The sequence below is a fragment of the Rutidosis leptorrhynchoides genome, chromosome 3 (genome assembly GCF_046630445.1).
Source record: "Rutidosis leptorrhynchoides isolate AG116_Rl617_1_P2 chromosome 3, CSIRO_AGI_Rlap_v1, whole genome shotgun sequence".
Taxonomy (NCBI): domain Eukaryota; kingdom Viridiplantae; phylum Streptophyta; class Magnoliopsida; order Asterales; family Asteraceae; genus Rutidosis; species Rutidosis leptorrhynchoides.
This window is the reverse complement of record NC_092335.1, coordinates 167,666,101-167,682,795: the sequence shown is the minus strand read 5'-3', so window position 1 is coordinate 167,682,795 and position 16,695 is coordinate 167,666,101. Positions and strand designations below refer to the sequence as shown.

Sequence of the window (16,695 nt, the reverse complement as noted above, 5' to 3'; positions counted from 1 at the left end):
CTTTTTATATTTTACTTGGGGTTGGGCGTGAATAATTAATGTAAATTTTATTTAATAGTTAACCACCGAATTTTATACCATAATGACCAAAATAAATAAATATAGTTAATTTAAAAATATGGGATTTTTCCGAACACTTTTATAGGCCACTATTTTCGCCCGATACACAGTCCGTGAAAACTGTCGGTAAGATGTAAACAAGAAACATTCACATGAATTCATCTATAATTACTGTGTTTGTTCTTTTCCTTTCAATCATTCAGTAAATTATGTAAATTATTATTATAAGATTATTATTAATTATTTTAGTATTATTAATTATTGTATGTAAGTAATATATATTTAGATATAGAGCCATAAGTTAATGCAGAGAATTCACAACACCCACCACTTCTTGTAACCATCAATCACCTATGTTAAACCCTCACAAGATGTTACTCATCTCTTCTGTTGTTTTAATTTAACATTACCATCGAACCATCACACATCATCAACTTGGTTCTGTGTTCTAATTACATTAAACAATACACACAAACAACCTCCATCGAAACCAAACCACACCACCATGAAACTTATTGATTTTCTTTCCTGTCCACATTAACACCAGTTTGCTCAATACAAACCCGAACCAAATACCACTCTCACCATCTTCATCTAAACTACTTATTTTTTTTGCGTTTGAAGTTGAAAGCAAGTTGCTACTTTTGAAACCTTCCGATTATTGATATTCCTCGATCAACCCAAACAACCGAAGCCAACAACAATTGTGTTCCTGTTTTCTGTCAAGTAACACCAAACCAAACCCACTTAATTTTTTGACAAAGACCCAAGTTGATCGATCACTAACTTTGTCATTCCCTTGTTTCTTCATAAACCCATTTAACCATCAATGAACCCGGTCACTACTTATGTTTTTAATTTTTGTTCAAACCAAGTAAGAACCGGGAACACACACACCACTTCATCTCACTACCCATCGTAAGTCACCAAACCACCATCGTTTAGTCTGTTTTTCTGTTCATCATCGAGCAACAAAGAAACCACTTTATATTATCTTTGATTCTCATCATAAACCCACAAATAAACCAACACATCATCAAAATAAACCTGCTGTTGCTACAGCTGCAGTCTTTTTCTATTTCTATTCGAAGGAAACCTAAAACCACCATGGATCACTGCTATTCTTTTACCTACTACCCGTGTTTTTTTTTGTTTGTTTGTTTCTTCGATCAACAGCCAACTACAACCACTCAAAATAACCTCACGATATATTCTATTTTACTACTTGACGTTTCTGTTTTGGTCCGAGAACTCCACTGCCACCAATATAACCCGCCTTTAATTATCACCTAAACTGTTGTACGTTTCTGTTTCTATCAAATCAACTTTAACGAACCTTTGAAAAACAAACCATGAAACCCATTTAGATAAACTACTGCTGCTGTATACGTGCTCGTTCCTGTTTCATTAGGTTCTGTAGTCTTAGAACCTATTTATGAAACCTAGGTCTCCACCAAGACGAGTATTTGATGATGTTCTTATTATTGTAATGATTCCTGTTTCATCTTGAATCAAATACAAAACAATCACATACCTGATATAACTATATACTATTGCTGTTATTTCCTCATTTCTTTTTCTATTATTCGAAACCCACCTGCAAATGATTAACATCGCTGATGAGTGAACTGAAGACCCCACCCGCTATTTTCCTGTCGTGGCTGCTAACCTATTTCTTAATCAACGAAAACAATTAATGGACCTTAAATTAATTGAGGACTTGATAATTATTTTTGGGATGTGGACCTATTTTTAGTTATTGGGCCAAATAACTTAATTTTGGGACTGCAACATAGTTGGGCTTTTGAGTTGGGCCGGTTGTTTGTTGTTCTTTCTGCTCATTTACTGATTGTGAATAACGAATAAAATGACGAGTGATGATGATGGTGGCAAGAGAAGAGGATAATACGTGTATGGGTAAATAGATTTCGGGTATGAAATATTTCAGAATGATAACGGTTAGAGAAGTGGTTAGGGGGTGGTTGTTAAATGAGAGGTCACGGGTTCGAGCCCGGGGAGTGACATATTTTTTTGGAGCTTGTTCTTCAAAGGTTGTAATCTAATTTTATTTTTATTATTATTACTATTATTATTATATTATTATTATTATTATTATTATTATTATTATTATTATTATTATTATTATTATTATTATTATTATTATTATTATTATTATTATTATTATTATTATGATTATAACCAATATTGTTATGATTATTATCTTTATTATTATAAACATCATTATTTCTAAAACTATCATTATTAGCATTATTATGAAAAGTATCATTTTAAGTAAAAGTACTATATTTATTAAGATCATTAATATTATTATTACAAATAACATTTTTATAAAAATTATCATTTCAATTAATATTAGGATTATTATTATTATTATTATTATTATTATTATTATTATTATTATTATTATTATTATTATTATTATTATTATTATTATTATTATTATTATTAGAGACATTATTGCTATTTTTATCACTATTATTATTACTACTTTTTTTTTTGGAAAAGCCAAGAATATTATTATTAAAAAACTATAAGGAATACAGAACCATCATGCTTGTATATCAATTTACAGAAGCATGGTCATAATTATGTACATCATAAACGACACGTGACACCAAAATCGAACAAGCACATATATAAAGTATAGACGAAATGTTATCCAATGCCCGATCTTCTAGTAGATGTGTCGAGATAATATCTAGGATTAACAAGCCATTATTATTACTACTATAATTATTATTATCATCAGTATTATTATTATTGATATTATCATTATAATCAAACACAAATTTTATTACTATTGATGTAAAAATATATTTATAAGTAATATTACATATAAATTAATTATATTAACAATCTTTAAATAAATATTCATATATATAATCAATTAGGTATTTTAAAAAATATAAAGATATAAAACTATACAAATAATAATCATTTTCAAATATATATATATACAAATCAAATATATAATATATAAAGTTATAATATATATGAAATTGTTCGACTACGTGTATGTGTTCTAATATATATATGAAAAATATAGGTTCGTGAATCCAAAGCCAACCCTACACTTGTTCCATGACGTCATATGTATTTTTACTACGAAATACAGTATTGTGAGTTTCATTTGCTCCCTTTTTACATATATTTTTGGGACTGAGAATACATGCGCTGATTTTATTAATGTTTTACGAAATAAACACAAGTGATAAAAAAAACTACATTCTATGGTTGGATTATGAATATTGAATATCACCCACTTTTAGCTTGGTAACCTAATAATTAGGAAACGGGTATGGCCCCTAATTGACGCGAATCGTAAAGATAGATCTATGAACCTCGACAAGTCCCATCCGCGGTACGGATGCTTTAGTACTTCGAGATTATTATTATTATTATACAGACGAGAGGTTCTGTTTGGGGATATTCTATGCATTAAAGTTAAGTCGGTTATCAAGCGTTCACTATATGAATGATTTTTAATTAGCGGGTTACGCGTGTTATTATGTACTCGAGTTACGTGTACAATTGAATATCTGAAATCTTGTGGTCTATTAAAATGATGGAAATGAATGTTTATGATAAACTAATGAACTCACCAACCTTTTGGTTGACACTTGAAAGCATGTTTATTCTCAGGTTTGAAAGAAATCTTCCGCTGTACATTTGCTCATTTAGAGATATTACTTGGAGTCATTCATGACATATTTCAAAAGACGTTGCATTCGAGTCGTTGAGTTCCACAAGATTACTATTTAGTCATTTATAGTTTGCATATATTATGAAAGGGTATGCATGCCTGTCAACTTTTGATGTAATGAAAGTTTGTCTTTTAAAACGAATGCAATGTTTGTAAAATGTATCATATAGAGGTCAAATACCTCGCAATGTAATCATATATTATTGTATTCGTTCTTATGGATTAGGACGGGTCTTTACAGTGTACGTATGCGATTCATGATAAAGTATTTAGTCTAAGTCCGTATCGTATTGGTATAAGGTGTATATGTTTGTGATGTGATGTGTAGCACTACATGTAGCATGGTGTCACAAACAGTGCAAGTATGATGCATAAAAGTCATCCAAGACACACGGCTATAGACTAGACTTCACTAATGCGCCCTACGGTTAGACACACTAATGTATCCTAGTTCCCTATAGCCAAAGCTCTGATACCATATGTAACACTCCGTCAAAAATCCCTTTAACGGAATGTTAACTCTGGTCCCAGTGCTTGGCTTAACTTCTATGTAACAGCAATATTCTACAGCGGAAGCAATTAATACCTGAGAATAAAACACGCAAAACGGATCAACAATAATGTTGAGTGAATCTACAGGTTTAAAATAATGTAACGGTATCTGAAAAACAGTTATTAGAAAAAAATTTAAATTCCTTGACCACGAGATTTTACAAGTACAACTCCAAGTTGTAAAACGTTTGCATAATCTATGAGCACCTGAATACTAGCAATGACCCGAGTATAGAAACCACTATACCCGCCTTTACCTCATAAAATGTTATACACTTGTTCGAGTGTATCTAATGTTCAAAGTAAATGCACCACAGTTAATATTGTAGGGTGAGGTTGTCAACCTAACGGATCCGTCCATCTAAATTGTGCTTACACCGATGGTATTAAAAGTATTCAAGCTAGAGGCTTTGTGAACAAACTCAATATGCATATATAGTACTCGTGTCAATACAAAAAGCATTTGATAATGTAAGTATAACAGCCTGTATTCTCATCCCTAAAAACATGTAAAAAGCGGGACTGTAGACTCACCTATGAATAAAGCTCGGATTGAAAGACAAACGACTTGTACGGTTTATAGCCGAGTAATGCAACCTAAGTATACGTATTTAGGTTGGTCATTAATTATGTCTTAAACAAATTTGGTTTCATAGTATAAGTTGTCTTATTGCTCGACTCGACGCGTTTCAAAGTAAAAGTCAACATACAATCAACTAGATCATGCAAGTCAAACAAAGTCAACCGAAGTCGAACCGCAAATCAAACTTGATCAAAGTAGTCAACTAAAGTCAACATCAGTAGGTACATGTCAAATGTTGGTAAACATGTCAAACCTAAGTCAAACAACACGTTTTGGATCATAAATGGTCATTTTCACAATTTCAGTTTATCGTTGTGCACAAAGCTCATGTACATGTAGCAAACTTAGCATATTATCTCATAGTACAAAATTCAAGTAAGCATGGAAAGCTCCAGATCATAAGTATACTCAAAATTGATTCCAAAAAGTCCAGCCAGGGTCTCATACGATAATTAAAAGTCAGGAATCAGAAGGGGTACATTTGTAGTTTATCAAGTCAGTTTCTGACAGCGCACTGATTTCGTTTTGTCTATAACAGGAGCTAGGGACATGAAATTGACACAAGGTCAGTGGCCATGGTTCAAGGACAAGTCAAACTAACACATATCAAAAGTTAAGCCATTTTTGTTTAGCCAATTTGTACAGTTTATTTGTGCAATTTGAATGTTCAGTTTTCAGCTCAATTCAGAAGTTACACAAAGTATGACACTAGTGTGCCCAATGCATAAGGTTTCGGAGGTTGAAATAAAGTGAGCATATACCAAATAACATATAAAGATTCATATTCCATAAGCATACATGATATTTCAATAAACTCAAACCACAGAGTATAACACAGAGAGCAAGTTGCAGATTCGATTCTAGTTTAGCTAGCCACATTCGCACGCAATTATCCGAAGATCTAGATACAATTAGACTATGATATCTACATGAAAGGTGAAGTACTTTTTATGTACTTTTCAAATATGCAAATCTTTAATCACAGAAGCCAACATATTTTATCATACAAGGCTGTTTTCATGCAAGTGCTGTATAATTCCACTTTTACACTAAATCAAGCATATCTCGGGTTATACATAAGCAAACGACATGATATCCTAGTGTAACTTGAGTGTTTTTAAGTCTTCTATCCATTTATAATCAGTTTATAAATCAATTCCATGTCCATTTTTCCAGAATTCGACATAATCACAGATTCATCATAAAAACTTCAATCAATCATATCTTAATCATACGGAAACGAAAATACGCAAATCCAAAGCCTAAAGTTATTAATTTTTCGAGAGGATTTCAATTATATCATAATATTTAACATTCAAGAAAGCTAAGTTTCTGTAACCACACAAATCAAATTCGGGGTTAACCCTAATCACATCAAGCGATCAAATTAACGCGAGTAATTAACAATAACGTATATAGATTTAAGCAATTGACAACTTACACTATCAAACTACATAAAAATCAGATTTTTAGAAATTAGGGTTCATGTGATTATACCTTTGATAAACAAATCGTTTATACTATCACGTAGAGGGTGATGTGAATTGCAATCTTCGTGTAGAGTGTTTAATCTAAAAGTCAAAAATTGATGGTGATATGGGTGTGTACAAGGTCGGCGATGGGAGGGAGAAAGAGCAGAAGAAAGTCGACTGTTTTTAGGGTGTAGGGAAATAATGCAGTCTAGGTTTTCCCTAGTTAATTATATTAAGCCCTAAATCCAATTAATCATGGACTAAAACAATTAAATGGCCCAAAATAGAAATTAAATGGGTGGGGAGGGGGTGTTCGGTCGTGGCCAACCTGGGATGGGTTCCCGGGTTCTCGTTGCCCAATACTGTGTAATCGTGGTCCGTCTCAAGTGCCGTTTAAACGTACCGAAGGCCCGGAACGCTAAACCGATCGTTAAAACGCAACCAAACGTTTAATTTATTAAAAACCCAATAAATTACCTATTATTTTTTTTAAATTAATAATTATTAAAATAATTATTAAAATAAACCCGGGCGTTTCGTTGCTCAAAAAGTAGTTATCCAAACCGTATCGTTTTTATCGTATTTCTTTATCCGAAATATATATTCAAATTAATACTAACCTATATTAATTATCGTAACCCTCCAAGAATCAAGTATGTATTTAATACACATAAATACATAAAAAGTCAAATAGTTGCCGTTAAATCAACTAACAGAAAGTTAACGGAAGTGACGGAAAAAGCAGAGTTGTTACAGAAGAAGTAGTGAACAAAGCCTCCAAAGGCCACCACCAACAGGGTGGAAGGCCACTGTTCGCTGTCATTACAAGCACATCACCCATCCATCAAAATCAGGCCTCCAGCAGTGGTCACCACCAACTGGGTGGTAGACCACCGCAGCTACTAGACAACAATAGACAAGATCCGACAACCCCGTGTGACTACCACCAATAGGGTGGTGGACCACCAAACATCACCGAACACAGAGAACACCAAGAGGAGTACATGGGAAGATAGTAGGAGCAACGAAGCTCTCCTTTACAACAAACGGCCGGTGGCCACCACCAACAGGGTGGACGACCACCAAACACCACTGAAAAGGAAGAAACCCATAGATCCGGTACTAGGAAAAAGATAGCAAAAGAAAGCCCTAATGTCACACCCGCAAAATGGACCAGGGGTAATTGTGACCAATCATATCATAACACAGTTGTATAAGCGAGAACGACTCTAAATGAGACGTTTTATTTATTAAATAAACAGCGGAAGCATTATTCAAAGTTTTACATCATAAGAGTACAGTAAATGGAAAATGTCTTAAACAAAATGATAAATATGAATGATGGACTCCATGCAAGCAGCAAAGCATACATCAATCATCTAGTAGCAAGTAGCAGCTAGCTCAATCATCACCTGAGACAAAACACGCTTAAAGTGTCAACCAAAAAGGTTGAGTGAAATTCATAGGTTTATAAATAATATCCAAAGTTTTAGACCACAAGATTTAGTTTAAAGTTGATTGATATAGAAATATCAATCTAAAAGTGTTGCTGCATTTTGTAATATCGCTACTAAACAAGTTTACCCTATGACACCTTGTACTGTCAGTGTCGTGGAATCATTATTATGTAACCAAAGACCAACGGTCGAATGGTTAGAGACGTTACTCTCAATAGGCCTACTCACAATAATTAAGTTTGCATTTAAATGTAGCAATTAATGATATTACGGTAGGGATTTAGCATGAATCAAAGCATGACAGCATAGTTAACAATTTAGTACTTGTGTCTAAGCGTAAAACAGTTATAAAGCAAGCATGTGTCTCACCCCAAAAGTTATAAAACAGTTATGAAACAGTAAAAAGTGGGGCTATGAAGTTCACCTTAGTAGCACATGAAAGAATTGAACGGAAGGACGTGACCGAGATCTCAACCTAGAGATAGAACGTATGATCAGACATTGCCTAACAGACAATAGTATATAGTACTATATTGATAGTAATGGTTCACTAAAGAATTTCCATTTTCGGAAGGTTACTATTTATGGAAAGTTTCCACTTATAGTAATTTTCCAATTTTAGAAAGTTCGGGTTAATCTTTAGCAAGACGTTGTATAACTTTACTCAAACTTCGTTGCTATCAAATAAGTCAGGAATGACCAGATGTAACCGGGGGCCCAGGATTCTTGACCAGAATCTAAGTCGTGGCATTCGAGATCCACAAGCTTACCCATAAATGGCAACCTAGACATCATTCACTTACGACCGTGAGTAGCGATGAAGTTCACATGAATTATACATTATCTTTGATTAACCTTCACTTTAGGTGTATACACACAACGAATTATTAATGTACTTAATAATTATATATGTGATAATATAACCTAAGTTTTATTTAATATTTAGTAATTATACCTTAGTATGTCTTATATATATTAAATATAATTACCTTTAAATAAATACCTAAATTACTTCAAAAATAATAGTGTTTTATTAATCGAACATTATTCAAAAATGTCTAAATAATAAATTAAATATCTAAAAATTACATACATAATTTTTATAGTCTTAGTTAATCATATAGATTAGTAGAAAAATTTAAGAAAACATTTTTATTATATTTTTGTATTTATTTTTGTTTTTACCCTTAGTGTATTCACAAAATAATTTTAATTCTACATAATTACTAAATAAACTCAAATAATTATTTTTATAATTTTTATAAGTTTCTATCAGTCTAATAACCTGTAAAAAAATATTTAAAAAAATATTTTTTATTATTTTATATTTATTCTTAATTTACCTTCGAATTACATAATAATAGAGTTTAATTATATAATAAATACCAATTTGACCCAAGTAATTATTTTTATAATTTTTTTAGATCTATCTAAGTTTTAAAAACTCAGAAAAAATTATATATATTTTATTTTTGGTTAAAAGTTATTATTACGAATTTTACATTGTTTTTACGTTTAAACACTACATAATTCGTATTTAATTATAAATAATATTCCATAAATTATTAAAATTATTTTTATGCATCATAACACTTATAATACTAATTATAACATATAAACATAATTAATTTCGAATTTTACAAAGAATATATAAATATAAATGACAATATTGGAAAAAAATTAATAAAAATAGAAAGTACCTCAAATTTTCTTCAAGGTTTTGAGAGAATAACTTAAGTTTTTGTGTTTGTCAAGAAAAAATGAATGAGGAGCCATGTATTTATAGGTAAAAAATGGTTGGTGAAAAGAAAAAAAAATAATAAAATAAAGGTACCAATTTTGACAAAATAATAAAAACATGTTAAAAATATTTTAATAAGTTTTTGTTTTTGAAAATATTTAGTCAAAATTCATGGGCTCATTATTTAATTTATAAAAAAAATCTTATTTCTTTTTATTTTTATTTTTTTTATAAGCTAAAAATATATATAATGATTAAAATAACTTATCATTTAATTAATAATTATGTTACATATAGTTTTAAATATAATACGCATTAATATTAACTAAAGTTATTTTATATAATTAGTGTAAACTTTAGTTAACAGAACATGTCGACTAAAAATAAATATTTGATCAACGTCGAATTTAATTATATATTACGTATGGATAAAAACCCTATAGTCAAATTAGTCAATTCAGGTATGGAAATATGAGGGTTGTTATAGTACCTACCCGTTAAAAGAAATTTCGTCCCGAAATTTAGTTGTTGCCATTAATCAGTGTTGTTCGTACATAGACGAGGATATTTACGTTTTATTTGATTTTCACGTTCCCAGGTATGCTCGGGGCCTTGCGTGAATTCCAACGGATAGAATATTGTTTTGTTTCAAGAATTAAAATCATACATACCATAATTTCTACAAGTTCTTCTACGAAGTGCATTTTATTATTAATGCGGAGATCATTCAAAATGATGATGTTATACAAGTCATTTCAGTAAATTGGATATATAAAATGTGTTATGAATAATATCGAGCTCATTTAAACCTTGAGCGTTTATGCCACAATGTTAGGGTAGACAAAACAGAGAGTAGTTCATGAAAATTATAGTCATGAAGTTTGATAGAGATCATCATTGTTTACAATAAGAATATTGTAATGATGAATATAAGTTGAAGAATAAAGTTTTATCACTATTGAATAATATGGATAGAACGATTCGATTATAGAAAGAGTATAAACGAAGCTATCGTAAAAGAGTGAATGAGTAAATTAAATGTTCGCCTTAACTTTTGACGTAGTCACGATTGATTTCCGGAATTCAAGGGATTAAAGGAAATCTTCGTAATCTATAAGATTTGATTATCCGGTATTTACGGAATTTTGGGATTTCTTTGATTAAATGCGGTGAATTGCCTCGATTGCTGTGTTTGGAAATTTTGCTATAAATTAGCTTCTTCCGTTTCATTATCTTCACCACTTCTATACTTTCTTCCTAGATTCATACTTCCAAAAGATTTGTTAATATGCTCAATCCCGTATTGATATTTGTTATTATATTGACCATATATGCAGTCATGCTTCTTTTTCTTTTACCACCAGAGGAATCTGTTTACTTCTACTATGCTCTTGGGGTTATAGTGTTTTTAATTCTCCCGTGTCTTTATGTTGCTATACGCATTGATATACACGATTTGTAATTTCCGTGTTGTTATCGGGCTTTGTATTTTCCGTTATATGTCGGAGCTCTTTACCTTTTTATTCTGCTCTCGACTCTAAGTTAAGTGAGTAATGGTCCAGAATTTGTAGGTATGAAGTTTCGAATGAACCTAATGTTCTAAGCGTAATATCACGATTTGATTTGGTAAATTACCAGAATTACTGAGGATAGAACTATCAAGAATATATGTTCTTGATATGTTCAGAGATTAAGTAGAATGTAAGAGTCTTGTAACATGGCAAATAATGATTATAAAGTCTATGAATCATCATCTTCCATTAAAAATTTAGGATGACTTACTGTAATATAATCACGTTGGCCTGACGTCATTATATTATACTAACTCATGCTTCAATTTCCAACATTTCTTCAAAACATTTATAATTTAAACTTGAATTTTACTGAATATAGAAACTAAAATAGTTTCATTTATAAAGATATCGCAAAGAGATACTTAATTGTGGACAAGAATCGTTATGAAAATATCTTCAGAAATATAGAGGATATTTATAACGACATTTTGGAATTTCTAAGTTCGAAGGTTGATGAAGAAAAATTTTCCGCAAGCTTTTAACATAACTTCGGAGCAAGATATTCTCTAAAGATTTCATCGGATCCAGAATTACTTGGATTCTTTGAATATAGGGTTTGGTCCTTGTATTTGTCCTTGGTCTCCTCCATGGTTAGCTCAATCCGTTTTTCAGTTCCAAATTTTCTTTTGAGCTTTTTCAACGTACCATTCTTTATTATCAAACTTTTGGCCATTGAGACCATCTACAATTTTGATGTTTCCTCTGCATTTAATGCAGCCATATTTGATTCATCGGTTATCAATCCGAGATGGTTTCAAGAAATTTCATTTTTAGATGATTAAACGCTGATTGTAATCGTCAACGGATCTAATGGTTGATGAATAGGCGTTGTTGATTTCAAAAGTAATGAACGATAATTTCGGTGGTTTGATGTGATAATTCATCATTGAATACAAATGAATATAATTCATGAATGTAGTGATCTTTAGGAAGATTACACTTGCTAAAGCTTTACTTGGATTCCGATATGTCCAAATCAGAATAGGTAATTAAATTTGTATGAAAATGGTTGTTCTTTAGTGAACGGATACATATGTGGATGTAAGTAGTATAGTTACTAATTATTGAATCAGAATTTGAAGAATGTACAATGTAAGATATTGATGTGAGATATAAATATTTCTCGGGTTTTACCTACCCGTTAAAATATTTTCACAATTAACAGTTTGTACAAAAGGATTTTTAATTACAATCTTTATGAAGATATACGTTCATATATGTATTCTTCATGTATAATATAGATTTAATGAGTTAATATACTATTAAAATCATTTGATTTGCGGTTGAAGCGAGAATAAATAATCTTCAAAACTTGAGAGATTACATAATCATCGCAGAAACTTTCTTTAATGAAGTTATGAATCAATACTCCATCGTTCATTGTTATTGATATACCTCAGTATATGATGTTGATGCTCGTGGAATTCTTGTGAAATTCACAAGGCACGAATGATGTTTTCTAAAGAGTTTTGAGTACATCGAAAATGAAAGTGTAAAACCAAACATGTATTTGAATAATACACTTAGTTTATTATGAAATGGAGTTTATTGTGATGAAGCAGTGATTAACGAGGAATGTATATCATAGCATATTAGTGATATGAATTAACCAAGTAGTACATACTATTTAAGATTCACACGTAATAGCTTAATACGAAAAGATTTATTATTGTTCCAAACCATATATATATATATATATATATATATATATATATATATATATATATATATATATATATATATATATATATATATATATATATATATATATATAAAGTATACATATATAATTTTCAGGAAGAATGAGTCAATACATCTTAACTCATTATTACTAATATTCCTTGGTATCTATGGGGCGTATGATGTTGATATCTGAGGTACAGATTATGGTGTTTGTTGTTGGTGAAGCTGATGTTGTTGGTGGTGATGCTGTTGGTACTGGTGGTGATGCTGGTTATGCTGCTGGTGCTGCTGCTGGTGCTCGTAGGTTTCGCACCATATTCTCCAGAGCCACCACTCGAGCGCGAAGCTCATTGACTTCTTCTATTATTCCGGGGTGATTGGCGGTTCGGACAAGTGGATGAATAAGATCTAGAATTTTAGATATTATATATTCGTGACTGGATACCCTGGAAATGAGGGTGAAAATAATGTTCCGAACGGGTTCGCCGGTAAGTGCTTCTGGTTCTTCACCAAGAGGTGAATTCGGTTGGTGGAAGGGATCACCTTCTTCTTGTCTCCATTGATTAAGTTTACTACGAACCCATCCCCAATTCATCCAAAATAGATGATGACTAATTAGTTGGTTCATTCTGGTTAGCTGCCATTGGAGCTCGAGGAGTTCGAGGAATCATGTGAGAAATCCATATTATCTGATCGGAATAAGGGTTTTTGTTATGAGATGAGTGTTGAATATTGAATGATATATTTGTCTTCTTGATATACGTATATATAGCAAAAAGATTTCCGTAATTTACGGAGAAAATTTAGGAAAAGTGTTAGACAAAGTTTATTAAGATAGATATGATAAGATATAATAAGATATGATGTGTCTATAATCCAATAATAGCAGTATGACGTGTCGAGATCATAAAATGATAAGTATGTAATCTGATAATCTTTCGATTAAAGACTTTTAATTCGTAATGGCCTATTCAGGTCTAGGGGCTTGAGCTATAGGATCCTTTAAATCGGTAATCCAAACCCTTCCATTCTAGAGTTTCGTAGACGCCATCCGTCAAGAAAATTCAATAACGCGAAATAAAAGGTATAAAAGTAATGAATATGAGTAGTGATGACATTATAATGTCTTTGAGATTCTCGATAACTCAATGACATTTTTCGGTTCGCAAACTGATGCATAAAGGCATAAAGCATATAGGTACGTGATATAACAGGGAGTTATATACGTTTGAGTATGAATAGTAATAAATATAGGAGTTTCAAAAATTCATGGATAATATTTCATGTAATACATATGTAATACACAAAACCATGATAAATGACATAGGAATGTCGAGAACGGTGTCGCATTTAAATGTGGTGGCGGAATTGAATACTACTTAGGAGAATGAGCAGAGTTCTTAGATTGGCTCGGCATTCTAAGATAAGTAAAGTTTCTAAAGTATAGTGTAGCATTTAACAGTTAAAGGCAACAATTAAAGGCACTATAGTCAAAGGAAGTTATAGTCCTACATTGCTAAGGTACCTAATTGTATAAGGCACACATAAGATGCAATCCTGGTTCTCTACAACAACATGCTCTGATACCAATCTGTCACACCCCCAAAATGGACCAGGGGTAATTGTGACCAATCATATCATAACACAGTTGTATAAGCGAGAACGACTCTAAATGAGACGTTTTATTTATTAAATAAACAGCGGAAGCATTATTCAAAGTTTTACATCATAAGAGTACAGTAAATGGAAAATGTCTTAAACAAAATGATAAATATGAATGATGGACTCCATGCAAGCAGCAAAGCATACATCAATCATCTAGTAGCAAGTAGCAGCTAGCTCAATCATCACCTGAGACAAAACACGCTTAAAGTGTCAACCAAAAAGGTTGAGTGAAATTCATAGGTTTATAAATAATATCCAAAGTTTTAGACCACAAGATTTAGTTTAAAGTTGATTGATATAGAAATATCAATCTAAAAGTGTTGCTGCATTTTGTAATATCGCTACTAAACAAGTTTACCCTATGACACCTTGTACTGTCAGTGTCGTGGAATCATTATTATTTAACCAAAGACCAACGGTCGAATGGTTAGAGACGTTACTCTCAATAGGCCTACTCACAATAATTAAGTTTGCATTTAAACGTAGCAATTAACGATATTACGGTAGGGATTTAGCATGAATCAAAGCATGACAGCATAGTTAACAATTTAGTACTTGTGTCTAAGCGTAAAACAGTTATAAAGCAAGCATGTGTCTCACCCCAAAAGTTATAAAACAATTATGAAACAGTAAAAAGTGGGGCTATGAAGTTCACCTTAGTAGCACACGAAAGAATTGAACGGAAGGACGTGACCGATATCTCAACCTAGAGATAGAACGTATGATCAGACATTGCCTAACAGACAATAGTATATAGTACTATATTGATAGTAATGGTTCACTAAAGAATTTCCATTTTCGGAAGGTTACTATTTATGGAAAGTTTCCACTTATAGTAATTTTCCAATTTTAGAAAGTTCGGGTTAATCTTTAGCAAGACGTTGTATAACTTTACTCAAACTTCGTTACTATCAAATAAGTCAGGAATGACCAGATGTAACCGGGGGCCCAGGATTCTTGACCAGAATCTAAGTCATGGCATTCGAGATCCACAAGCTTACCCATAAATGGCAACCTAGACATCATTCACTTACGACCGTGAGTAGCGATGAAGTTCACATGAATTATACATTATCTTTGATTAACCTTCACTTTAGGTGTATACACACAACGAATTATTAATGTACTTAATAATTATATATGTGATAATATAACCTAAGTTTTATTTAATATTTAGTTATTATACCTTAGTATGTCTTATATATATTAAATATAATTACCTTTAAATAAATACCTAAATTACTTCAAAAATAATAGTGTTTTATTAATCGAACATTATTCAAAAATGTCTAAATAATAAATTAAATATCTAAAAATTACATACATAATTTTTATAGTCTTAGTTAATCATATAGATTAGTAGAAAAATTTAAGAAAACGTTTTTATTATATTTTTGTATTTATTTTTGTTTTTACCCTTAATGTATTCACAAAACAATTTTAATTCTACATAATTACTAAATAAACCCAAATAATTATTTTTATAATTTTTATAAGTTTCTATCAGTCTAATAACCTGTAGAAAAATATTTAAAAAAATATTTTTTTATTATTTTATATTTATTCTTAATTTACCTTCGAATTACATAATAATAGAGTTTAATTATATAATAAATACCAATTCGACCCAAGTAATTATTTTTATAATTTTTTCAGATCTATATAAGTTTTAAAAACTCAAAAAAAAATTATATATATTTTATTTTTGGTTAAAAGTTATTATTACGAATTTTACATTGTTTTTACGTTTAAACACTACATAATTCGTATTTAATTATAAATAATATTTCATAAATTATCAAAATTATTTTTATGCATCATAACACTTATAATACTAATTATAACATATAAACATAATTAATTTCGAAATTTACAAAGAATATACAATAAATATAAATATAAATGACAATATTGAAAAAAAATTAATAAAAATAGAAAGTACCTCAAATTTTCTTCAAGGTTTTGAGAGAATAACTTAAGTTTTTGTGTTTGGCAAGAAAAAATGAATGAGGAGCCATGTATTTAAGTCTTCGATGTCATAGTTCTTAGTATTGACTTATATGCCTATGCCCTTTTGAGCTCAAATTGGCATTAGCTTCATCGATCCATCGAGTCTTATCAATGGTTTCTTCGACCAACAGAAAAATAAGGAATACACATCGGATAAAAACTCTTCATTTTCGT

The 16,695-nt window shown here is 30.8% G+C and overlaps 1 protein-coding gene across 1 annotated transcript in view; it reads right to left on the bottom strand.

The window, feature by feature from the left end:
• LOC139896986 (F-box/FBD/LRR-repeat protein At1g13570-like) overlaps positions 1-16,695 on the bottom strand; it is a 302,934-nt gene that overhangs the window by 112,801 nt on the left and 173,438 nt on the right. The window lies entirely within an intron of this gene.